We start from the raw sequence: 27,510 nt of genomic DNA, 5'->3' as shown, positions 1-27,510 counted from the left end.
GGATAGGATAGGATAGGATAGGATAGGATAGGATAGGATAAGATAGTTCAGGATACAAAATATCAAAACAAATCACAGGGAACAAGGGGGAGAACTGGTCTGTGAGACTTCTATTTAAGTTTGATGGGCAAGTGTGTGTGCACACACACAAGTACAATTGTGTTCTAAGTTACAATGTGAAATGGATCTTGCATCATCAGAGTTCGAACACTACTGTAATAGAAATGAGGCTCTTCACCTACCCCCAGCAATTGCCAGTTTTCACCTATAAATAAAGAACTGCTCACGTTGGCTTAGCTTGTCAGCAAAATGTCCATTGAGCGGTGTTCAAAGGCAAGAATGAGCCCATCCTCACTGCACACAGGCCTCCCCAGCACTGTGACACTCTGAAGCATGACCTCGATGGGATACTGTGGGGACAAATGCTCTGGAACTGAAAGGAGGTGAAAGCAGAAAAATTGTGGGGCATATTTCCAAGGTTTCTCAGAAATAATGTGTCCAGGCCTACCCACACCTCATCACCACACACAGCAAACACCCCAACACCCAGTCTCTGCCCAGCCTCTGAAGACCACCCATCAATAAACTAAAGAGCCTCACAGTCTGCATTTTCAATTTCAAATGATGTTTTAAGAAAACACTTAAGTATTACTTTCCAAGAAAATAGCTACAAGAGGCTCAAAAACAAACACTCCCATTTATATTTCATCCTCAAACAAGACAAAAAAGACAAGGGACAAAAATTTTCCTTTCCAAGCAGCAGATTTCAAGCCCTGAGTTTTTCCACCACACGCTGAAAGATGTCCTGGTGGAGCAGCACGGCTGCCCTCACTGCCTGTCCTTGTGGGTCCAGCTCCTGTCAGCTCGCTGCATGTGCACTGGGGTTACTCCCATTTGCACAAAATGTGGACAGCATTGTGAGGGGTTTTTCTGGCAATAAATAATATTGCAAAGGGCTTGGGTTTTTTTTTCTCTTGGAATTATCTCAAGATAATTTTATTTTGAAATAAAAATCAAAATATTTAAACTTTCCTTTTCCTCTTCACTGGCACTAACAGTAAAAATACCAAAGGTTTTACAAGGAATATCTGTCATGCTCAGGAAACATCAAAGTGTCTTAGTGTGTGTTTAATATATTCATATAAACTGAACTTGTATTTTAAAGTTACATTTGATAAAGTGCAGGCAACCCAAGAGACAAAAAGATCAAATAAGCTTCTGGTGAAAGAAGAAGAATTTGTACAATCCCATTTGACAAACTACACTTAACAAATAAATTGGGTAATTATTCCCCTTTGTATTTCACCTCTGAGGGGTCAGTGTTTAGTGACCAAGGATTCTAGGCCTATTCCTTTGAACTTAGACCTAAGTTCAAAGTTTATTTCTTACTGGATGCATGTTACATTCATTCTCATTGCATTCATTTTGTACGTTCCAGCATAATATATACTTAAAAGTATAAAATTACTAAACAAACTAAAAGAGCTCTGTCTGTCCAATTTAACATTTTTCCAACTATACAATATGTGAAGCCACAATGAAAGTTTCTATGAATAAATTCTGATGGACCAAGCACACATTTTGTCTTTTCTGTTCTAAAACAAAACATTACCGATAAGTAAAGAATCCCTACCTACACCAACTGTATTCATTCTGGTACCTTTTGAATTCAGAACTAAGCACAGACTACAAATTCTCAAAAGCCTTTCTCTACACCCCCTTCTCCAGAAGCAAAGACAAAGTGGCAAAGAGATGGTGGACTGAGACTGTGGATATTCATTCTGACAAATAAGAAAGTTCTGCCTTGAGTCTAGTGTCCTCCTGTCACAGTATTAAAAGCCCTGAGAACAGGATAGCACGATCTGGGTTTTGTCTCACACCCCGGGGAGAACTCCATTTAGGACGAGAGAGCAGACCTTGCAGCCAGCCTCTCAGGCTCGTGCCCTTATAATGAATACACTGCATGGTCCTTCCAGACATTCCTTTTAAACCAGAGGACAGTTTTTCATGACCAACTGTTAGTCTTAGGTGTCAACTTGGCAAGGCTACATTACCCTGTTATTCAACCTAACACTGGTCAGGGTGAAAGTATTCTGTAGATGTGGCTAACACTACAGTCAGTTAACTTTAAAGAAAGGAAACCACTCTTGGTGATGTGCATGGACTTGGCCCAATCCACCTAAGGCCTTAAGCGTACAACTGAGGTTTCTCAGTGGAAGAAGGAATTTCACCTGTAGGCTGCAACAGCAGTTGCCTGCCTGAGAGCTTCCAGAGAGTTCTTCCTGATGGCCTGCCTCAGTAACTCGCCAGCCCTGCTAGCTCTGGTTCTGTTTGCCTAGTAGAACCCTGACTGATACACTTGTCGACTGGTCTGGGATGGTATCAATCTAAGTTCATCTGGAAATAAAGGGCCTCATCATACCCTAAATCTTAGTCAGTTGACAAATCCCAAAACATTGGTCTTATAAACTGTTGAGCATACAGAAACAGACCTTTAAAATGACTTGCTGCTATATTCTTAGAAGAGGGGAGTTAGTACAAATATACTCTATTATACAAGTAGCTAATCCCAATTTCTATCAGTTGGAGAGACGCTTGAAATTGTTGCCTACACCAGTTAAGTTTCCATTGTTGTTAAGTGGCTGCAGCCCTTCAAGGCAGAAAGGAACCCATATGGTTTCTGAAACGTTACCAAAACCAAAGCCATCTAAAATAAGTAGACTTGATGAATGTTGAAATTGGTTTCATCCCATTCCCTAAATTGCAGCTGTTCTGATCATTCCACCCCACCTGCCTTATTTCAGTAGTTTCTTGGAGGGCTGTTTTTTTGTTATTTTTTTAGTCCACAGCTATGAAAGAATTTGCATTCTAAATTTTTCATGCAAACTATCACTGATGAGTCTTAACACCACAGAAGACTACAAATTTTCTTCCTCTTACATTCCTCTTTTGCCAAAATAGGCCCCTATGGCTGGGTGGTTTTGTTTTGTTCCATCATAAGAGAGTTTAATATAAGCTTGTCAAGAAGAGAGACAGCAGTGACAGTTAAATGAAAAGTGGCACCAATTAACATATTTATAGAACAGCATACGCAAACAGACAACAGACAAGGAGAGAACGCCTATCCATCAGAAGCATGCCAGCGTTACCAGTAATCAATTTTTTAGAAAGGCTGTGCCCCTGACATTTTAGCAAAAGAAAAATCTCAAAGATCTAACTAAGGAGCATCAAATGGGGTCATTTTTCCTGCCACCTGACTTTCCCTGGGCCACAGCTGTGACCTGGGAGGAAGTGGCATAGGGGTAAAAGTCATCAGAGGATGGATGGGCTAACACCCTCTCGGTTATCTATCTGCCGAGGACTGTGGGTCCACGTAGGAGATAAAGGCTGTCAAGCCACCTGGCCCCTTTGGTTATCGTGGCAATGTAAGGACCACTTGCTCCTGTGCCCTAGACTCAAACAGAGACATTCACAAAACTTTGGCAGACTGTGAGACTGTTTGTCTTCCACCTAGTTCCCTCTGTCATAGCCTCTCCCTTCACCTCAATCCTGCTCTGAAGAAATAATCTGAGCCCGGCCGGGAGTGGCTCAGCGGTTGAGCATCGACCTAGGATCCAGAAGATCGCGGTTCGATTCCCAGTCAGGGCACATGCCAGGGTTGCGGCTTGATCCCCAGTTGAGGGTATGCAGGAGGCAGCCGATCAATGACTCTCATCATTGATGTTTCTATCTCTCTCCCTCTCCCTTCCTCTCTCTGAAATCAATAAAGATATATTTTTTAAAAAGAAATAATTTGATAGCTATCATTCACCAAAGTTAATATCTTACCTACCCTGTGCTCTCAGAGTTTTAAAATGTTTAAACTTCCTCTAGTTATGGGATCTGTTCATTCTTGAAGGGATGTCAGGCATCAACATCAGGCTGGGGTGGGTGGAGTAAGAAGGCATTTTAAGGCTGGAGGGCCCTCCTAAGGTACTAAATGATACACTCAGGCAGTCACTCCCTGCATTGTTGGTGTAACTCTGGAGCTGCAGTGAAGGTGAGAGGTGACTCCGTGTAGGGTGAGGTGCTGTCTCTCTGCACTATAGGCCAATTCAGAAGAAGGAGGGTCTGGAGTTGGCAATGGATTTACTGGAACAAAACAATCTCTCTATCACTTCTCTCCATATATAGACTCTTTAAGCACCTCATATGCTATAAACTGAATGTCTGTGTCCCCTAAAATTCATATGTTGAAACTTAATCCCCAAGGTGATGGTACTTGGAGGTGGGAACTTCGGCAGATGATTGGGTCATGAGGGTGGCGCCTTCATGAATGAGTTCAGTACCCTTATAAAAGAGACCCCAGAATGCCCCCTTGCCCCTTCCACCATGTAAGGACATAACAAAAAGATAGCCGTCTATGAATCAGGAATTGGGCTCTTAGCAGACACCAAATCTGCAAGCTCCTTGATGTTAAACTTTGCAGGCTCCAGAACTGTGAGAAATAAATTTCTGTTGTTTACAAGCTCTCATAGTATACAGCAGGTGTTCTGTTAAAGCAGCCCCAAGCGACCAAGACAACATACTAGTTGGTTTCTTAAACGACCAAGGCTTCCTATATGCCAGAAAATACATGTGCTAAAAGTACAATTACAAGACTTTTGATTCTGGCTGTCATGGAGTAGCTTAAAGAAAACTAAAGAAAAAGTAAAAAGAACGGATAAAAAAATCTTTGTTTTTAATTGTTTAAAGGCGTGGGAGAGCTGCCAAGGCAACTAGGCAGAATTTGGGCACCAGATCCAAGAAAAAAGGGAACTTGCAAAAAGCCCAACTTTCTGCATCCCAATTTCACCTGCGGGGTATGTGCCAATTCTTGGTACTGGGCTGGAGACTGAGAAGCTAGGCAGGGGGCAGATGCTAAAGGGCAGAAAAGGCAGCAGAGCTCTGAGCAATTTTATGGGGCTAGGAAGACAAAATGGGACTGGAGGCTAGAAAAGTGGCCTTGAGAGGCCAAGATACCAAAAGGAAGGAGGGCACCAAGAATGAGTCCAATACTCAGCAGTCAAGGAGAATTGTTTTAATTCTATAATAACTTCCAAATGAAGAGCATAAAAACATCTCTCTTTAAAAAACAAAACAAAAAACCAGTAGAGGGAAAAAGAGTAATTAAAAAAATAGCTGGTTAATCTAAAAGAGACCAAAAAAATCAAAAGAATACAAAGATGTAGAGCAAGCATAAAAAATAATAAAGATTGTAGATTAAAAACTTACCTATTGCCCGGCTAGGCATGGCTCAGCGGTTGAGTATCAACCTAGGATCCAGGCGATTGGGGTTCAGTCAGGGCATGTGCCTGGGTTGCGGGCTTGATCCCCAGTCAGGGGCGTGCAGGAGGCAGCTGATCAATGACTCTCATTATTGATGTTTCTATTTTTCTCTCTCTCCCTCTCCTTTCCTCTCTCTGAAATCAATAAAGATGTATTTTTTTTAAAAAACTTACCTATTAATAATTACATAAAATATAAATGGTCTAAGTAGTATAAATAAAAGACAAAGACTAACAGCCTACATTAAATAACAAAACCCATCTAATGCTGTTTACAAGATACACATGTTAAATATAAAAAGGTACAAAGGTTCAAAGTAAAGGGATGGAAAATGTATACCATGCAAACAGCAAAATAAAGCTTATATAACCATAGTAATATCAAACATGCTACAATTTAAGACAAGAAATAGCAGCAGAGTTAAAGCAGAACATTTTATAACAAAAGTGTTAATCCACCAAGAAAATACAAGTTATAAATTGGTACGTATCTAATATCATTGAGTAAAAAATTTTTAAAGCTAAATAGAAAAATAGAGAAGTCCACAATATAGTGGAAAACTTTAACATGCCTTCTCAACAGCTGGTAGAATGGGGGAGGGGGGGCTCAGTAAGGATATAAAAGATCTGAATGGCAAGGATATAAGAAATGTCAATGTCACAATTAATAAGTTTGACCTAGTTGATAGAGAGAAAGCAAGCCATCCAGTAATGAAAAGTACACACTGTTTTCTAGTGCACTTGGGACATTTTCCAAAATGAACCATATGCTGGTCACAAATCAATTCCCAACAAATACAAGAAATTGAAATAAATTAGGGTTTGTTCTCTGACAACAGTAGAATTAGACTAGCTGTCAGTAAGAAAAAGATGACCAGAATATTCTCAACTGCTTGGAAATTGAGATTTTAAATAGCTGTTGAGGTATATGCAGATCTTCCCACTTCAAAACCCAAACATTTAATTTCTCAGCTGCTAGGGACACCATACTCTTGCCAGGAGCCCTCTTGCCTGAAGTTACACCCCCACCCCAGGGACATCCTGCATCTAGTGATGCACACGTACAAAGGCCTTTGTCTTCATCAGGCAACCCTGAAGCTCTGTCTCATGTCCAGAGCTCCACAGGAGATTGGCTAAGACCTCTGCATCTAAGTCTAATAGCTAGATGATTCCTTCTGCACAATCCTTATATCTCTCTCCTACAGGTGTAGATGTGGAGAGCACCTTCCAATAAATCTCTTGCATACAGCTCTCATCTCAGAACTTGTTTCCCAGGGATCCAACTTAAGATAACTACTATGGATCCAAGAATAAATCACAATGGCAACTGAAAAATCTTTTTAATGATAATAAGAATGTGATATATCGAACTTTGAGAGATGCAGCTGAAGTACTGCTTAGAGAGAACTGTGTATCTTTTAAAAATGTTAGAAAAGAAGGACTGAAAATCAACTACCTAAGTGTTCATATTAGGAAGTTAGAAAAAGAAGGAAAAATTAAACTCAAAGAAACATGAAGGAAAAAAAATCAGAAAATAAAGTACAATAAATACTATCAGCAAAATTAATAAACTTCTAACAAGACTGATTAAAAGAAAAAATGCTACAAAATATAAATATAAGGAGTGGAAAAGGAATATCATTTCCAATCTTACAAGTATGTAAAAAGATTTTAAGAGGATCTTACAAAATTTATTCCAAAAACGTTTTTTGCAAATGCAGATGAAAGAACATATTCCTTATTTGAAAACCTTAAAACTGACACTAGAATAAATAGAAAATCTGAATAGTTAGATTTCCAATAAATAAATTGAAATTGTATTCATTATTTAACCCCATGAAGATTATCTCCAGTCTGATAGAGAAAACCAGAGCCAGACAATGGTTAGAACACATTTTATTCAGAAACTATTGCAATTGGGGAAAAGAGATGTCAGTATAGAACTGGGCTCAATTCTGAATAAGTAAAGACTTCTGGGGATTTGATTTTTTACAAAAGTGGCACATCAGTGAGGAAAGAATGGCCTTTTCAATAAACTGTACTGGAGCAGTTGGAAACCTATATGGAAAAAATATATATTAAACCCCTTCCTCACACCAAACATAATAACCAACTCCAAGTGGACTGTAGCTGTAAAAGTAGGTGGAAAGTAGATAAAAATTATAGGGAAGGAAAAAGGGAGAATATCTTCAGGACCTTGGGGTAGGTAAAAAAGTGTTTAAGAAGACACAACAACAATAATCATATATAAAATGATGGATAAAATTTACTAAATTTGAAAGTAAGAATTTCAGTTCATCAAAAAGATACCATTAGGAAAGTAAAAAGGCAAATAACAGACTGGGGGGAAATATTTGCATACAAATGTCCAACACAGGTCTCATATTCAACATATATTAAAACTGTTACAAGTTAATGAAAAAAAGGCCATTCAATAGAAAAAAATAGGCAACAGACTTGAAAAAGCACTTTGCAAAAAAACATCCACATGGCTGTCAAACATATGGGAAGTTGTTTATCATTAGTCATCAGGAAAATGCAAACTAAAACCACAATGAAACACTGCTATGTGCCCACCAGAACAGCCACTGCAGGAGAGGATATCAAGCAATTGAACTTTCCTTGGACTGTTGTTAGTAATGTAAATTGGTAGAACCAATTGAAAAGAGTTTGGCTTAAACTGACCATATGCTTCCTCCATGACCAGCAATTCTACTCCTAAGAATAATCCCTAGAAGACAATGGTGCATGTATACCAAAGAAATGCACAAGAATGCTCACAGCAGCTCTCTGCATAGTAACCAGAAACTGGAAACAACTCACAAGTCCATCAACTGTAAGTGGACAGTGGTTTATTCAAATGCTGGAATGGCATGTGGCGATGACAATGAACAAACCCGCTACATTAAAAACATAAATGAATCTCATGGACAAATGTTGACTAATAGAAACCAGACACTAGAAAATAGTCTGTAATTTCATTTACAAAAAGTTCAAAAACTTGCAAAACCAACAACCACTGATTGATTTCTGAATATTGGTTACCATTTGGGGGAGGAGAGGATTTGCTGAGAGGGGTCCTGAGGAGGGCTTCAGAGTTGCCAGTAACATTTTATATCTTGGCCTGGATGGCATTTATAACTTGTGTTCACATTGTGAAAATCAATACATAATTTCCTTTATTTGTGTTATATTTTAGTTAAACATTTATTTTTAATTTAACAAATATGTACATTTACTATTCTATAAGAACAATAGTAAACGTGGAGAGGGGACAGTTATTTCTTCAAAAACATATAGGTGTGTAGGACTATGTAAGGGATTGATTTTGCCTGGAATTGCATTGGGAGCTTGAGAAGGCTAAAAGACGACACAGATGCTCAAATTACTTTCAAAGACAGTATACAACTTATTTGTGCATTTATAATAACCTCTTGTTACTTTGTCTCGTTCTATTCTTTCCACTCAAGTTTCTAAATGCCCTAAAGAAATCTTCATAATACAATATACAAATTGTGCTGTGTTTTCCTGGCCCGTCGACATCACGGCAAGGCTTAAGCTAAAAAGATTAAAATCTTAAACCCCAATGTCCTCCTCACTACATCACTGCCACGGGAAGCACCACAATGGCCCAGAAGTGGAAAGGAGAGTCTTGTCCATTCTTCTTAACTAGTTCCTGAGGAAGGAACACCACAAAGGCACATTAGGCGTTGCAAAGGGCAAGGCTTCCAGGAAAAATCCTGCAGGAAGAATTTGCCTCCCCCTGGGTAGGCTCCAGCACGGGGTAGGCAGATTACTGCAGAAATGAGCCCTTCCTGTTCGGGACTGGATTAATGATGCTCAGAGAAGAGAGCATAAGAAAAGGAAACAGGTAGCATTATATGAGAAAATGCTACTGGATTTAACTTTTGGCCCTGTTTCTAACCAGTTGTTTACTGCTGGCCAGCTCATGGAACCTCTAAGTACTTAATGTCTTTGCTGACGGATGTATGATTGGGTGGTAATGAAGCCCCTCCCACTGCAAACATTCTTGGATACTCTGGTGAATCCTTTAAAGTGATTTTTGAAAATAATAATAATAAAAATTTAAAGCCCTGTTTTGATACCACGGGCTCTAAGGCTGAACTATGTACTGGTGCCCTCTGGTGGATGGCATATGCCAATTCTTCATTCATTCCCAGCCAGAGAACTTGTGTTTTGAGAACCTAAGATTGTATTCCCTATGCTAGAGCCTCAACCAGGCAATTGTGCTGTTTAAGCCCATGATTCCTGGGTCTTTGTTTTTTACATATCAGTGAATAGAATAGTGCACTGTAACAAATAGAATTATTAAATGGGGCCCCAAACCAGCACAATTCTCAACCCACCAGTCAGATGGCCATAAACAGGATGGAAATTTTTACTTCTGTTTTCCCAAATGTTTGAATAGGATGTGATTTCTGATCAGAGGCATTTTAAATGGTTCTGAGCAAAATTTAAAACCTGCATCCAATTAACATGTTCTAGAATGAAAATCTCCCCATTTATTTCTCTCTGTCTGGACACATTAGACAGCTTCCAGCTTCAATGGTTCTGAGCATGATGTGGCCAACGTGATTGTAAGTTCCCAGGTACTCAGGACCAGGTGTAGAATGCCTGCTCTCCCATGCTCGGGTCCTCACACCAGCACTACCAACAACCTCTCAATACAGCCAAAGGGCAGACTGTATATACTCACTGAGAACTTACTATGTGCCAAACACTGTTCTGAGCACAAGAACTACAATGGTACACAAAAATAGGCACTGTTGACCTCATGGAATAATACTTCAGGACAATCTTAAAAAGTGTAAGACACCAGAAGTTCCTTATAAAGTTTAACTGTGTGAAAACCCTTCCAACTTTCAGTTTAAAAAAGATCTCATTAGTTTTGTATACAAGGGGACAGGACTTGGGGGTGGGGGTGGGGAGGGTCATTCCAAGGCTCTTAATTATTATTATTATTATTTAAGGTTGGTTCTATATGTTAGTGGTGACTTCCATATAATATTTAAAGGATGCCAGCAAAAAAGCTCAATACATAGCAGTGAAGCACTCCTATGCAAAGTAGCTGAAACTCTAATATTTTCCTGGAGAAGACTTAAGAAGAGATCTAACCAGAAAGTCCATATCACTTCACCAGGTGAGTAAACCATGGGAGGTGGGGCTGCTGGAAAGAAACCTGTGACATTTGAGGAATCTGAAGACATTTAGAAAAACTGAGTTCAGAAGATAGTTTGATTAATGGAGGAAAGAACTGTTCTCTTGGATTTTTGATTTGGGCTGGGTTGTAGGAAAAGATTGATATAGTTCCCAGGAAGTTTTTGTTTGTAGATTCTTGAGAGCTCCAGAGGGAGGGTCGGCTTGCTCATGGGCTCATGAATGGTCAGTGAAAGTGGCGGAGAAAGCAGGGTAATGCCAGGTGAGTGACACAGGCAAAGAGTGTGGGATAACCAGTGAGAGAACGTTCAGTGTGATTATTCATTCCCTTGTGTGGGCAATAGACTCTCTCTCAAGGGAATTTAAAAAATGGCCTATTATTTGAACAAATAAAATGCCTACATTGAGGACAGATGCATTTATTGTTATGATAGTTAAAAACCAATCCTTTGACTTAAGTCATATAGGGTGTCCCCAAAAAATGTATACACACACTATGAATAATTGTAAAGACAGTGTTTATTAAAATAAATTTCATTTTCAAAATTGAGCTATCAGCTGTTAAAGTGTATGTGCATTTTTGGGAACACCCTGTATATTCTCTAAACATCAACAACAACAAAAACCCCAATTCTAATGACAGCTGTATTTTTATAACAATATAACACTGGGCTTTGAGTTGGACAGAAAAACCCTGCAATGGAGATAGATACAGGGTCACTTTCACAGCTGTGCACCTTGAAGTCAGCCATCATTTAAGTAGAAGGGGTTTTTTAACTTTCAGAAGAAATTATGAGAGATCAAAAGATAAGCAATGTGTATAAATAACGGATATGCTTTGTTATCAGGTGGAAGCTAATAGTAGTGGCAGCTTGGATAATCAAAGATACCTGAGAAATGTTCCACAGGAAGGCCCTTTGTGGCACCATGACCCTGATGTATCTATTTATCCATTTGATGCATTGCTGTACTATAGTAAAATAAGGTAGAAGTGGTGAAAATGAGAATTTTGAATAATGCATTATAATATATAACTCTAAACGCAACTTTGCATGATTGGTTATAGGGTCTAATTAATGCATATGTTTTTAAAGTGATAATGTTTTTCGGGTATATCATTTAGAGTTGATTAAATAGGATGTCTTATCATTTCTATGAAAACCTGAGCATCAGCATAACTCCCTCTCATACCAATATTTCAAAGTACAAACCACTTCAGATATAGCCCCTTTCCTGAATGTAAACTCCCTAAGTGGTGTATATACATATTGGCAGGCCCTCGTTTAAGCCCAAACAAAAAGAAACACATCTAAAGTTAAACTTCATTAATTTTAGTCGACTTTAGGAGTCCATTAAATAATACAATCTCGTCATTCTCTCCGACCTACACTTTTGTATGAGGATTTGATAAATGTCACATTGGTGAGTAAGGCAAAGAAACTAAACTATATTTAACCTGACAGATGTAAGTAGCTGTCAGGTTTGGGATTTCAGGTGAGGTGATCCTTTAGTTCCTGCCTCCATGAATATCTACAGAGCATGTATTTCCCCTGAGACCATGAAATTGTGTGGAAAGACTATTATAAATATGGGATTCTGATTTTTACTGTCTAGGTGAAAGTTCTCTGCTTGTCTGAACTATTGTTTATTTATATTTTTGGTGCTTAATGGAATTAAAGCATAGAACAAAAATATACCAAATCACCCCTTTGCTCAAACCCTGCTTGTGAAATAGGAAAGGGATAATGAATTCAGAAGGTTATTTTTGAACCAAGCTGATGTCACAGTTTCTAACCTGCTGAGTTGTTCATATCTGCTGAGAAGTGAAAAGGTAACCCAGAAATAATGCCTAAGATAAAAAGTACGGTTGGTTTCATTTGATTTGGTTTGATAGGTTAGTGTTCCACAGAAAATGGAGGAAATGTACTCCATACCTCTAGGACCCATAGGTTGCAAGCAGAGGAGGTAGGTTTTTCAGCTCACTGAGGTCTCTTCATCTTTCCACAGAGGTGCTGGGAAGAACAGAGCATGCAGGTGCCTGCTTCAGGATATTACACCAGCTACCTCACTTCCCTGTACTTCAAGCCAACATGTGCTCCTGGAGGAATTAATTTTCCCCTCAAGAGATGACTGCAGTCAGTGAAAGAAATATCTACCACTTTTATCTTTTTTAATTCCAAAGCATAACGGAAGAACAGTCTCTACTGGAGATCTCTGCCCACACTAACTATATTAAAAATTAAAAATAAAAGGCAAGAAACATGCCCTGAAATTGAACTTTCAGAAAATCTTTTTACAACAGCCTGTTCCCAACAGAGGGGGAGAAAGTTAATGACATCAGTGACTTGAGAGGGGAGCATTTAAAAATCATCTCTTTTGACTAATTTGGCCAACCTCAAGCTTCTTTCCATTTCTCTATAGTGTGATGTTTCTGAGGACAGTTTTATAAGCGCTTTCAAAAGGAATTGTTCTAGGGCATAAGAAAAAGGGTTCTTCCTAAGCATTTTGAGATTTAGGGTAAAGGTTCTATAAAAGAAAGTGGAAAACATTATTTAATTGTTACTGCTAGGAAACACTGAGCACTTTTTTCCTATGGACCTCTTGGAGTCATTACCCTTAATTCCACTTAGATAACTATTAGTCATGGTTTGTAATTACGTGATCAGTAGATACTTTCTAGACAGTTTTTGTGCATTGTGATAAGCATAATGAGTTGTTCTTGTCCCAACATCAAACGTTCATTCAAATGTAAGAAGAGGGACAGAAGTCAGTGAAAGAAAAAGGCAAAGGCTAAGGGGCACCTGATAGGCTAAACGGATTCCAGTCACCCAGGGAAACAGTTACAGAACAGTTTAGGTAGGTTGTCCAGATCAGGAATTTACCAGAATATTCTCTCAATTGATACTGGAAGCCTCACGTCCTCAAATATTTCCTTCAGGGGGTCAAATAACAGAAACAATTCTTCATACAGGGGTGGCTTTCATTATAAACACTGTCTTTGTGTGTTTGTAGATGAAGCTATGAAATAAATGAGGATTTGTCTTATTCCAATAAGCTTTCATCAGGAAAAGTAATTTCCACTGCATCCAAACACACAGAGTGTCTAGTTAATTATTTCTTTCTCATCAAGTAAGAACTGTTTTCTCTATCAAGGAACACATAGGGACATACGTATCTAGATAGCTGTCCTTTTGGCAGTGGGTAATGGTATTCCAGTCCGGATCAGCTATAGGCTAGTACACGAATAGCCATTAAAACAGAGTCTGCAAAATGCCAGGAAAGAGATGCAGAATTTCAGAGGCACCATTTCTCTCTTGTCAAGAACTTGAAGCTCACTTTTTCTGCAAAAGTCATTATAAGGCATAACCAGTCTCCTCTTGGAATACTTCTGCTATGGCTTTCCCCTGCCAATCCAAAAAGAGTAGAAATTGTCTTGCATCTCAATGTCTTCTATTGGAATTATAGACTCGGTTTAATTGAAAAAACAGAGAATTGATCCCTGGTTTAAAATAAGTTCCTACAGTACTCTGACAATCCGCAGGTGGAAACAAGGCATCCATTCCCTGATTCCCTGGCCCCACCTCACTTTCCTGTTCTTATTTCCTCAAAGAAACAATAACTTCAATAGTGAGACAGAGCTCACTAGCCTGTGGAAAATTTTCAACATCATTGGTCATTAAGGAATTACAAATCAAAACGACAGTGAGATACTACTTCATATCTATATGAAATAGGTTTTGGTGATGACTATACCCAAAAAAGAGGAAAGAAAAGGAAGAAAGAAGAAAGAAAGAAAAAGAGAGAGAGAGAGAGAGAGAGAGAGAGAGAGAGAGAGAGAAGGAGGGAGGGAGGGAGGGAGGGAGGGAGGGAGGGAGGGAGGGAGGGAGGGAGGGAGGGAGGGAGGGAGGGAGGGAGGAAAGTAATCAGTGCATTGCTGATGGGAATTTAAAATAACGCAACCAACTGTATAAAACAGTTTGATGGTTCCTCAAAAATTTAATCACAGGGAGACAACCAGACAGCGGCACAGGTAACCGCGTACCCGCCGCCTCCTGCAGCCTCATCAAAATCACAACTAAAATAAGGAACCACCATCACTCAGAGCCTCCTGAAATCTGGCTGAACAGAAGCCCTACAACCAGGGAGCTGAAGCAGCACCGAGACAAGTAGGAGGGGCGGAGACGCTGGCGGATCAGGGCCGAATCCCAGAGACACGGTTGCGGGCCCACCCCTGGTGCTGCGGGTAAACCCGGGAGGGAATCTCGGCGGTGGAGGTTTCCCAGAGGAGCAAGGAGTCCCAGCCCCCACATCAGGCCCCCAGCCCCGGACTCCAGAGCCCGGAAGAGAAGTCCCACAACCTCGAGCTGTGAAAACCAGCAGGGATTGAGGCTGTGGGGTTCCCAGGCAGCTCTCTTAAAGGGCCTGCATATGGACTTACTCAGACATGCTCCCTCTGAGCTCCAGCGCTGGGCAGCAGCTTGAAAGGAACCTGGGACACTTAGGGAGGAACTAACCTGCCTGGAATCAGGGAAAGAGCTGGAGGGGTAGCTTCCTCACAGACAGAGGAGCTGGCAGAAGCCATTGCTCCTTTGATGAGCCCTCCCCCCACACAGCCAGCAGGCAGGTGCCTTCTCTGAACCTGCAGCACCTGACTCACACCTTTTGCCCCATCCTGGTGATTTCCAGACCCCACTCCTCCCCACTTGCAAGCTCATCCAAGTGATTTCCAGTGACTTTTCTATGCAAGTGGCCTCTAGAGCCTCATGCTCGGGACTTTCCTAAAATCTCTCAAACAAGCAGCAGCTGGCCTCAGAGTGCCCCATACCTCTCAATAAGTGGCCCCAGGCCTGGCACTAGCAGCAGCCTGCATTGGTTCATAGCTTGGCCTCTCCTGAACACCTCCAAGCCCAGGACAAGCAACAGCCATCTACTGTTTGCTGTGTAGTTCATGCTGGGTAGCCCTGGGCAGGGCACAAGCAGAGGCTGAATTTGCACCTCTCAGGAGGCCACAGAGACAGTGCAGCTGGTGGTAGCTTTGACCATGCTCAATTACAACCCTGTCACATTCACGAGTGACAATCTCAAGGGGTAGACTCGGTGAACACCAAAGTTCCACTGAAGTAAATCCTGCTCCCTAGGGGTGTCTCCAGCACAGCAGCTCTTCTGCTGTAGCTGCAGCTGGTTCTCACAGCCAGTTGGCCTGGAGGTCAATTCCTTCCAGGGAGGCCTATAGCAACCAAGGCTCAACTACAGCAGGACAGTGCACACAGCCCACACTGGGGAGCACCTAGAAGACCCAGATCAGGTGACGGGGGAGGCTGAGCCACTGGACCCTACAGGACAACTACTACACAAAGCCACTCTACCTATTCCAAGAGACATAGCAGCTCTACCTAATACATAGAAACAAACACCAGGAGGCAACCAAAATGCAGAGGCAAAGAAACATGTCACAAAGGAAAGGACAGAAGAAATCTCCAGAAATGGAACAAAATGAAATGGATCCAAGCAAGCTCCTAGATACAGAGTTCAGAATTACGGTTATAAGGATGCTCAAAGATATTAGTAAGACTATGAAGGAAACTAGTGAGATCATCAATGACATAATAAAATACCAATCAGAAATGAAAGCTACACAAACTGAAATGAAGAATAATTTACAGGGAATCAACAGTAGAGTAGAGGACGCTGAGAATCAAATCAGCAATTTGGAACATGAGGAAGCAAAAAACACCCAACCAGAAGAGCAAAAAGAAAAAAGAATCCAAAAATATGAAGATAGTGTAAGGAGTCTCTAGAACAACTTCAAGAGGCCCAACATTCGTCTTATTGAGGTACCAGAAGGAGAAGAAAGAAAGCAAGAAATTGAAAACCTATTTGAAAAAATAATGACAGAAAACTTCCCCTACCTGGGGAAAGAAATAGACTTACAAGTCCAGGAAGCATAGAGTCCCAAACAAGAGGAACCCAAAGAGGCCCACACCAAGACACATCATAATTAAAATGCCAAAGGTTAAAGACAAAGAGAGAATCTTAAAAGCAGCAAGAGAAAAGCAATTAGTTACCTACAAGGGAGCACCCATATGACTGTCAGCTGACTTCTCAACAGAAACCTTGCAGGCCAGAAGGGAGTGGCAAGAAATATTCAAAGTGATGAAAAGCAAGAACGTACAACCAAGATGACTCTACATAGCAAAGCTATCATTTAGAACTGAAGGTCAGATAAAGAGCTTCACAGATAAGAAAAAGCTAAAGGAGTTCATCACCACCAGACCATTATTACATGAAATGTTGAAGGGTCTTCTTTAAGAAGAAGCTAATGAACAAAAGAATCTGACAAACAAAATAGACCCAGAGACACTGAAGCATGCAACAGACTGTCATATCTCAGAGGGAAGAGGAAAGTGGGGTGGAGGGGGTGGGAAGACATTAACCAAAGAAGTTATATGCATATATGCATAACCCATGGATACAGACAATAATGGGGTGAAGGCCTGGGGAGGGAATGGGAGTGAAGTGGAGGAGGCCAATGGGGGGGAAAAATGGAAAACCTGTAATACTTTCAACAACAAAGATAAACTTTTTAAAAAAAGTTAATAACAAAATTACGATATGATACAGCAATTCCACTCCTAGTTATATGCCCAAAAGAATTAAGAACAAATGTTCAAACAAAAATTTGTTCATGGATGTTTATAGCAGCAGTATTCACATAGCCAAAAAGTAGAAACAACCAAAATGTCCACAAAGGAATCAATGGATAAACAAATCGTGGTATATCCATACAAGGAAATATTATTCAGTCATAAGACAGAATGAAGTACTGATCCGTGCTATGATGGATGCACCTTGAACTCATTATGCTACATGAAATAAGCCAGGCACAAAATGTTATGTATTATATGACTCTTCTATATGAAATATCCATTGAGACAGAAAGCAGATAAGTGGTTCCCAGGGGACTGGAGGAAAGGGCAACGGGGAATGATTACTTAATGTGCTCTCTTCTGGAGAAATGAAAGAGCTTTGAAACTAGAGAGGGGGTTGGTTACATAACATTGTGAATGTATTAAATTATGGACTTCAAAATGGTTAATTGAATAGTTGGTGAATATTCAATTCTTATTTTTTTACTTCAATTTTTAAAAAGCCATTACTTTATTGGTAAATAATAGTAGTATTCTTAAGGTCCAGTCCAATGTTCCTAGTTCTCATACCCTCCCACATTAAATACCAATGATGGTTTTTAAAAATCATCATCAGGGACAAAAAGTGAAAAATATGTCCCTTTTAAAGCTATTTGGCAGCAAATTATCAAAAGAATTGACCAACTGTAGACAACAAATAGAGGCAGTTCCCTGCAGATGTTTTAAGAAAAAAGTTATGTCTACAATATCTATATTAACATGAATCCAAACACAGACAATTCTTTATCAGAGTCCATTATGTCTCCTGAGAGTTTTTAAGGTCTTTTTTTTTCTTTCACTTTTTGTAGTGGTATATTTAGGATTTGGTGTGACGCAGTGATTTATTGCTGAGTGAGCAACCGCTCACCCCTGCACGGGCACTGCCAGCTCCAGTGCTTCCCCATACTGCCTGTCTGGGCTGCCAGCCCGTGAGAGTTTTTAAAGTCTTGATGGTCTCACTCTGACAAAGCGGCAAGAACACCAACCAACTCCATTCTCAGTGCCACCAAAATAATATTCTTCCATATGCCAGGAGACCTGAAATATAAGCAACAGTTAAGGGGGAAGTGGGCAGAGAGATGGGGGAAAGAAAAAATGAAGAAAAAAGAAGTTGGGCAAGAGGTGTCTATTGGGAAATGGATTTCTTCGACAGCATCTCAACTAAACCAGGAATTTTTTACGTTGATCAAAATGTCTTTCAATAAGCCTATTCCAAGAGGTTGGGGCAAAAATAGTGCTGCTATGAACATTTATGCACAAGTTTTTTGGACAGCTGTTTCCAATTTGGGGGAGCATATACCCAGGAGTGGAATTGCTGGGTCATACGGCAATTCTGTGTTTAACTTATTGAAGAACCACCAACTTTTCCACAGTGGCTGAGCCATTTTACACTCCCACTGGCCATGTCTGAGTCACACTTTTTATGTCAAGCTTTGGGGACCATTTTATAGTCATTCAGAAAGGGTTTTCAAATATTATTTTTTTAATTTTGTTTTCTACCTATTATTCATGTTCTGCATTATTTACAACAGCAAAAGGTAAGAAACAGCTTAAATGTCCAACTGTATGACACTTTAAATCAAGCATGGTATATAATGCCATAGAAAAGCCACTTTTCAATTTTCTTATTACTGTAACTAGTAATTTTTTAATCTTCATATAGATAAATGATAGCTTGTCTCACCACTTCTCAAGATCATTTGACCAAGAAACTTTCTTAAATCCTAACAGGAGTTAAGATAAAATACTATCATGAGTTGCTATAAGAAATGACCCCAAATTTATTTGAGATTTGTAAACTTCTTAATGGAGCAAAAATAAAGTAAGAAATAAAATTTTTTATTTTTTAGTATGCTGCTAGAAGGAAGAATGCTGTTGCTAAATTCAGTCTTGATGTAGGAGGCAGCATGAATAAAAACTAATAAAAATAGCTAATCTGCCCTGGCCATTTACTGCTTACCGGATGCTGCCTTAAACCCTTTACAGTTCACCCTCAAAACAGACCTGTGAGGCATCTGCCACTGCTGTTTTCATTCTATAAGTGAGAAAACAAGTTACTGGGGTTAAATAATGCTCAAAGTGAGAGTAAGTTGCTGGAGTCTGGTTTTGAACTCATTTTGTTGTACAAAATCCCAAGATCTCAACAACAATGCAGTACCCCAAGTTTACATCTCTTGTTTTCACTGCAATGTTGTATTATGAAAAGTTCTATTTCTTGTTTTAAAAAAATATATCTTCATTGATTTCAGAGAGAAGAAGGAAGAGGGAGAGAGAGAGATAGAAACATCAATGATGAGAGAGTCATTGATCGGCTGCCCCCCACATACCCCCCATCGGGGATCGAGCCAACAACCAGGGCTTGTGCCCTGACTGGGAATCAAACTGAGATCTCCTGGGTCATAGGTTGATTCTCAACCACTGAGCCACACTGGCCTGGAGGAAAAATTCTATTTCTTATAGGTACACTGTAGCAAGTCAGAGATGTGAACTGCCAGGGTTATAAAATTTGGGTAATCCTGAATTAGGCTACTTTAAAATGTGTAGATTATCTTGAATAATTTTATAGAAACCAAAGACACTGATTAACATTCCCTTTAATGTATTCCTGTTTCAGCTCCTTTAGAGTGGACATAGTTTGAATACCCCAATAGCTCACTTTTCTGTTTACATTTTCTCTGTCAGCTACGGACCTTGGGAAGTGACTTTGTATGACGTAATTGGTTAGTAGCCTTCATGCATGGAATAACATGACTAATGTATATTGTAATTAAGACATAGGGTTTAGAGCATAGACCACTGATCCTCAAAGAGAATGCCCATGTTAATAGGACATCTGCCTCCCTGTCGTTGGCAGATGGAATGTCATATGTGTTCAGCAGTCTTCTTACATCTAATTTTTCAAGAGAATTTAAAGGGCAAAAAATCTATAGCTAGTATTCCCTTTTACAGAATAACCTATGGCATCTCATGGAATCCTACAGGGAAATTTTGAAAGTAATTTGGAATCAAGATTCACTTAGATGAGAAGCCATCAGTAAATGACACTGATAAAAAGGAATCAGATGCTGCCTCCAGCTAAGGCTGGCTTACATTTTTCATTGAAATCATAGTGATTAATTCTCTAAATAATGGCTTCATATTTCTTAAAGGTTCTTTATTTCATTCACTACCTGAACCTGGTGGCCCCCATCTAGTAGTTTTTGTTTGTTTGTTTGTTTGTTTGTTTGTTTGGAAAGCTCCAGGAGAAGGTAAAATGTAGCTTACTTTCTGATTTTTTGAAGTAAAGAAAAAGCATGGGAAAGTCATTTAATCCATTCAGAACTTAAACTATTTATAAAGAAATTTAATTCTACCTAAATCCTGATGAAGTTGTCACAATTTAGCATTATCTAGAATTAGAAGTCTATTTTCCTTCATTAGGGTAATGAAAACATTGCAGACAAGAGAGGCTAAAAAGAGTTGAGCAGCTAATATGACCAGAAGTCTTAATGATCCCAAAGTATCAATAATAATATTTTGTCTTCATGAAGCAGCTCTCAGCCACGAAGCTCACAGTTGAATGTATCAGAGATATGAGAGCCCCTAAATGTTCTTGAGAGCATTTCGGGTGGTGGAAGCTGCTGGTGGGGACTGGGTGGGAGAGCAGATATGGATGGAGGATGCCACAGAAAAAGCAGTGACAGTCCAGCTCACCTTCCCTGCTCTTTGCAGCTCCCCAGGCCAGCACCTCACAACCCAGAGGAAATCTTATCTCATTCAACGAAAGTCCCATGCCCTCAGCACCCTTACAGCCATCTTCTGTAACGAGGAGGGTGACTGACAGTTTTGCACCGAGGCTGACCCAAGACTGCACTTCTCCCAAAGTAACAGAACGGAGTAATTCCAAAGGAGGGGGCCTCCGATAGGGAGAATCAGAGCTAAGTAGCAGTGAGCTCAGTGGGAGAGAAAGGACACAGATCCAGAGGATAGGAGATGGGAAATGGGATCCACTTAGGAGTTGACCACAAGACACTCAATCTCCTTGAGCCTCAACTTCATCAGCAGCAAAGCAAGCAAGATAAGGGGTGGCCGTCAAGGTCTCTCCTCATTCTAGCAGCTGAAGGCCCAAGAGGACTGTGCCTCTGCCCAGCACTGGTGAGCGGGAGCCGGGCCTGCCTGTGGGACACGGTGCCCAGACGGGATGTGACTCGGTCGCAGGCACGGGTGAGTCAGCCTGGAGGTTGGGAAAGGCCTGCGTCCGGAACTCAGCCCACACTCGGGAAGGCTGTGTGGGAGGCGGAGACTGGCTCTCTCGCGCCAGATCGCTCACCACCGGGGCTGCCTGCATTTCACCTTCTTTGCCATCCCCAGAGATGAGATGCAATACTAAAAAAACATTCAGAAGGCAAAGGTGGTGATTAAGCCGTGTTATTACAAAGGGGACTCTACTTCTCTCTACAGGCTTTACCCGAGCCTCAATTTCCCGTTTAGTCTCTTGACTGTGAGCTGAGGATGCCCTGACTTTCGTCCAGAGTCAAATGATTGAAAGAGTAAAGAAAACATTGGGCAGATTCTCGGGTAATTCTGGTTCTATTTCCTGCAAGGAACATTTTTGTTTTAAAAAATCAACCTTATCCATTATACGCTACAAACTGTGCGTGTGACTAAAGACTTGTGTTCAGCGTTAGCAAACCTCCTGGCCCACACGCCTGGTTTTAAACTTGAGCTTATGAGTTAAAAGTTTTATTATGTGCTTGCTTATAATAGTGAAGTTTACGACAGTGGGTGAGTATGTTTCACAATTCTTGTTTGTAATAGAAGCCACAGTTAGATATTTAAAGCAAAAGTGACAGGCTAACAACCTCTCCTTCCTGTGGTTAAAATGATAGGAAATGATTTAAAAACCGTCATCAGAGTTAACCCAGCTAAGCAATATTGGCTTTTATCTCACTTAGCTGTCACGGTCTTCAATGCTTGGCAAATTAAAATAAAAAGTATAATCTTCATCTATTGTCAATGAGATTCACAACTCAAAAAGGTTTTTAAAAAATTACATGGGAGTTTACATGTACATAACCTTTCAAAAATTTGGACTTAGAAGTATAAGCAAGAGTTATCTCAGTTAAGTATTGACTGTCTTTAACTCAAATCTTTGGGGCATAAACTAATTCCTACAGAGATTAAAGAGAGTTTGAAAATGAGAAGCTAATACTATTTTATTAACCTCTAAAAATCAGATATGGTCTACACCTGAATGCAAAATATTAGTAATAATTGCAATGAAAATCTCAATAAAACTATAAAAACCTTATTGCTTTCTGATTATCAAGCCTTTTTTCCAACAATTGATTATTTCAGATATGAGTCACTACCTTTTTTTATTTTGGCCCAAATTTCAGCCCTCCACAGAAATCCCTGATATGTGTTCTAGTAAAGAGTTCTGTGGCAAACCGCTAATTAAAGTGAGATTTATATCTTACATAGTAGAGATTCTCTAATATTCGTTCATTTATTGTTCTACAATTTTACTCCATATCACTCACATTAACCAAGGATTATTGCCTTCGCCCTAAAATAGAATAACACATTTGAATGTCATTAGAAGTAAGTAGATAAAAATCTCAGTGTATTAACATCATCATTTTAATAAAACTTCATTGTTAAAATAATTTGGAACATAAGACATATAATAAACTCTCAAAGGACAGTGGCCAAATAGCCACCATCTATAAGAATTAAGAAATGTTCAAAAATCTCATAGATGGATGTATGGATTATAATACAACAACATCATAGAATATTACAGAGCCATTAAAAATGAATTGGAGTTACACCACTTGACTGGGGAGACTTTCCAGGAGGTGTAGTAAGTACAAAAAATAAAATGCAGATATGTTTATAGTATGGTCCCATCACATACACACAAAAAAAATTGTAAATGTACTTACATATGTGTGTGTCTAAATGTATGTAGGCATATGATGTACACATGTCTATATGCATATTTAAATATATTTCTATATCCAAAGAAAAATGAACTAAAGTGTACACATGAGGTTGCTAACATTTTATCTGGGAAAGTAGAAGGTGGGGTGATAAGGGAGAAGGTAAAAGGGAGAAGGAAAAGGAAAGAGAAAAATAAAATTGAACCAAAAAAGTGTGATTCTATTTGTGTAAAATTATATGTGTGTGTGTTAAAGAAAAAACAGGTTTATGTCTATAGACATGTAGGGATGGCTTTGGAATACTAAAAGTTAAGTTGCAGAGTAATGTGTCTAGTATGATTCTCTTTTGTTGTTTATTTTTTAAAATAGCTTTATTTTTTCTTTTCATAAAATGAGCACTTCCTCACAACCAAATATATTAGAAAGTAGAAAAGCAGAAGGAAAAAGTCCAGGTTACAATTCTAAGAACCAGTGTAACACCATCAAGTTCTCATAGCACATCCTTCCAGGGTTCCCAGGTTCTGCTATTAAGGAAATGTGATCAAGCATACTACACTCGAATCTTCCTTTATTGGGTCAAAATACATCATTACTATCCCCTGGTCAGGTGTCCCCTCCTCCTGGAGCCCTGAGTGCCAGCACATCCCCCTTGAGCTCTTAGCCTGAGTGGTCCTTCCTCGGCCTCTGTGGAAGGTTCACTTCTTGCTCACCTACTGGTCTGAAACCCAGTTCCTTCTGAGTCTCCAGCCCCACTCCCAACACCAGGAGCTCCCGAGAAACCTAGGCCCCACTCATGCCCCTCCAGAACAAGAGTAACTCAGGCTAATGAAACCCTGGCCCACTCTGTGTTTCCTAGTTTACTTCCACGTGGGTGTCCCAGGTTCCCGAGGGAGCAGCCTGCAAGACAATCCCCTCCCAGACTCCAAACATAAAGTTGGAACAAAAGCCCCACAGTCTCAACATCTCCTCAACTTAATAACACCCCTTCTTTCTCTGTACTCTCTCCCCAGATAGATGTAGTGAAGACCATGTGGAGAAAGGGGAGCCTTTGCCCGCTGTTGGTAAGAACGTCGTAATCTGGTGCAGCCCCTATGAAAAACATAGGGAGGTTCCTCAAAAAATTAAAACTAGAACTACCATATAATCCAACTATCCCATTTCTGGATATACATCCAAAAGAAATTAAATCACTGACCCGAAGAGATGTCTGCATCCTGGTGTTCAATGCAGCATTATTTATAATAGCCAAGATATGCAAACCACCTTGGTGTCCATCGATGGTTGCCTGAAAAAAGAAAATATGGTATATATGTACAGTGGAGTATTACGCAATCTTAAAAAAGAAAGAAACCTGCTATTTGCAACAACATCAATGATCCTAGAAGACATGCTAAGTGAAATAAGCCAGACACAGAAAGAAAAATACCACGTATCTCACTTTTTTGTGAAATCTAAAATAGAGAGTAGAATGGTGGTTGCCAGGAGCTGGGGTCAGGGTGACATGGATGGGGGGTATTGGTCAAGGGGTACAAAGCTTCAGTTATGTAAGATGAACAAGTTCTGCAGATCTAATGTGCAACAATGTGACTGTAGTTAAATATACTTTACGGTGCATGTGAAATTTGTTAAGAAGGTAAATCTTAAGTGTTCTCACCACAAAAAAAGAAAAAATTATGCAAGGTGATAGATATGTTAATTACTTTGATTGTGATGATCATTTCGCAATGTGTACATGTATCAAATAATCAAGTGTATACTTTAAAATATATACAGTGTTTATATTAAATTTATTAGAAATAACACGTTAAAAACATTATATAATTTTCAGGTGTACAAGGTTATGATTTGACACGTGGGTACTCCATTATGTGCTCACCATCCAAAGCCTAGTTTCCTTCCCTTCCATGTATTTGACCCCCTTTGCCTTCTTCCCTGCCCCTCTGCCCCATCTCCTCGGGTAACCATTCTGCTGTCTGTGTCTATGAGTTTGTTCTTGCCTGTTCTGTTAGTTCATTAGCTACTTTTTGTTTTATATTCCACATGTGAATGAAATCGTGTCACTTTTGTTCTTTTCGGTCTGACCTATTTTACTTAGCATAATATAAACAATTTTTAATTGTCAATTATTATTTAATAAAGCTGGAGGGAGGGAAAGACTACGCTCTTACTTCCTCTTCTTAGCCTTTCACTCCCCCTTCTTCCCACAAAGGCTCAGGAACTGAAAGGCAGGGTTTCAGACCTTGATCACTTGGGATCCTCTCTCAGCAAAACCTGACTTTCAAGCCCGTTGTTTGGCAGCAAGAACCTATTTGGAGTGTCAGAAGCCAAGGACTGCTTTTTTAGTTTTCCTTGACATTTCCTTTGTAATGTCAACAGAAATCCCCATTACTTACCCCGGTGCACACCCCTGAGGCAGATGGATAACCTCAGGGTCATCAACAATAAAGTAACTTATCCAAAAATTTAGAAGAGGAAGTACATTAATTTTTTCTTAATATTACTTCCATTTCACAAAGAAATCACCTTTCAGTAATCATCAAAAGCCTTAATTTTCTCTAACCTTACTCTTGATCGCATTACATTCTTGGTGGCCCTTTGGTTCCATTAGAAAGTAATTTAAACTGAAAAATAACTTCTCCAAATTGAAAATAGAAGGTTCCCAACAAAGCAGACACCATCCTTAAACACAGACCAAGAGCACAGCTTAAACCTAAAAGGTATAATCAAAGTAGTTAGGTTCATTGAATGAGATTTCTGTATAAGAAGTTGGATTTTCAAATTTTGATGAAAGATGGGAGAGAGAGAACTTAGAAATCTTAGGATCACTGTGGAGTGACTGAAAGGTGTAGGGGTCATATAACAATGCACACCTTCTTTTAGCCAAGCAGGCTCAAGTGGGGACAGCTAGGCCAATGGCTTGACTGCCACCCAGGGACATAAAGAGCCTCAGGACAGGCCAACAGGGAAAAGACAATGGCCAGGTCTCCAGACTGAACCAGAGAAGGTTCCAAGTCAGAGTATGGCATCCAGAGGCCCAAGCTGGGCAATGAGTGGGAGACCTGAACTCGGGTAACGCTGAGGTCAGGAAGCCAGCACCCAAGAGTCCATGTTAAACAGGGAGGCACAGATCCGAATAGACTGAGGCTGGAACCCAACACAAAAAAACTGGTAAGAGCAAAAAGGCAGGTCCCCAGAGGATGGCACAAAGTAGATCTTCCAAAGTGACTGTGGCCTGCCCTCTGCCTTGTTGAAGCAGCCTCCTGGTGGGGCAGACAATGGTTGGCAGGCAGGTATTACTCATCAGAGCAAGGGCAAGCCCTGAAGCTGTTAGTGATTGCAGCACATCTCTGGAGAAAGAACTAGAGAATTCATGGGAGGAGCATCGGAACAAGTGAAAACCTGCCTTTAGAATGACATGGGGCGCTGACACCAGATAAGCCCTTTCTCTGCCAGAGCCTCCATCTACTGCAACTCTATGGACCAGGGGCAAGAAAACTATGAATAAAATTTGGGGGTGCCTTCGAGCTACAAAAGTTTTGCTTTCCTGGGATCAGAATCAAATTTATAGGGTAGGGTGTTTCTACAATATGCAGAAGGAGTCATGGTTAAAGAAGAAAGATGAGAGGGAGAGAAACAGAGAGACAGAGACAGAGAGAAACAGAGAAAGAGAGAGGAACAGAGAAACAGGGAGGGGAAGGGTACTAGCTACAATGTAGTGGGAAAAGGTACAGTGACTTCCTAGATGCAAAAATTCTGAATTAAATGCCATTTCAAGAGGTCTCTATTCATTATAGAAAGAAACACACTGTAGAGCCAAACAGATGGTACTCAGAAATTCAAATACAGTGAATATAGTGGCCATTCTAAAAACGCCAGTTCCTAGCAGCAGCTGGTGTCTTGCCAACATTCTCAGCTGGAAACCATAAACTCACTTTATTTGGGGACATCTAAGGCCTCAGGGCAGGATATGATGAGTGCAATAAGTGCCCACGATCCTCCCTGCAAATATTTCCAGAATACATCACCTCCAGGCTATTCTCACCACCTGGGTTTGAACGCACGCCCTCACCGGTTCTCACCTGAATTAGTAAAACAGCTTCTCACCAGTCTTGCTGTGCCAAGCTCACTCCTCCACCCCTATCGCCAGATGAATGCCACAATGCGCTTTTTGTTAAGGCTCCAGGAGCCATTCTGACCCAGGGAAGTGAAACATGGATATGCCAGGGGTTTTCTCTCCCTGTGTGTCCTAAAACCCGTGTGGGTCCCATGTGGGTGGATCCACACCCAGGTACTAATGCTCACCAGGGAGAGGGGGAGGAGGGAAAGTGTACAGAGGCTTAGCAGAGAACCCACCATTTACATTAGGCTACTGCTCTGGGGCTCACATTTGGCCCCAGCTTGGAGGCCACTGGGTGG

This window comes from Miniopterus schreibersii (genome assembly GCF_964146895.1).
Source record: "Miniopterus schreibersii genome assembly, chromosome: 3".
Taxonomy (NCBI): Eukaryota; Metazoa; Chordata; class Mammalia; order Chiroptera; family Miniopteridae; genus Miniopterus; species Miniopterus schreibersii.
Note: the sequence above shows the minus strand (reverse complement) of the source record.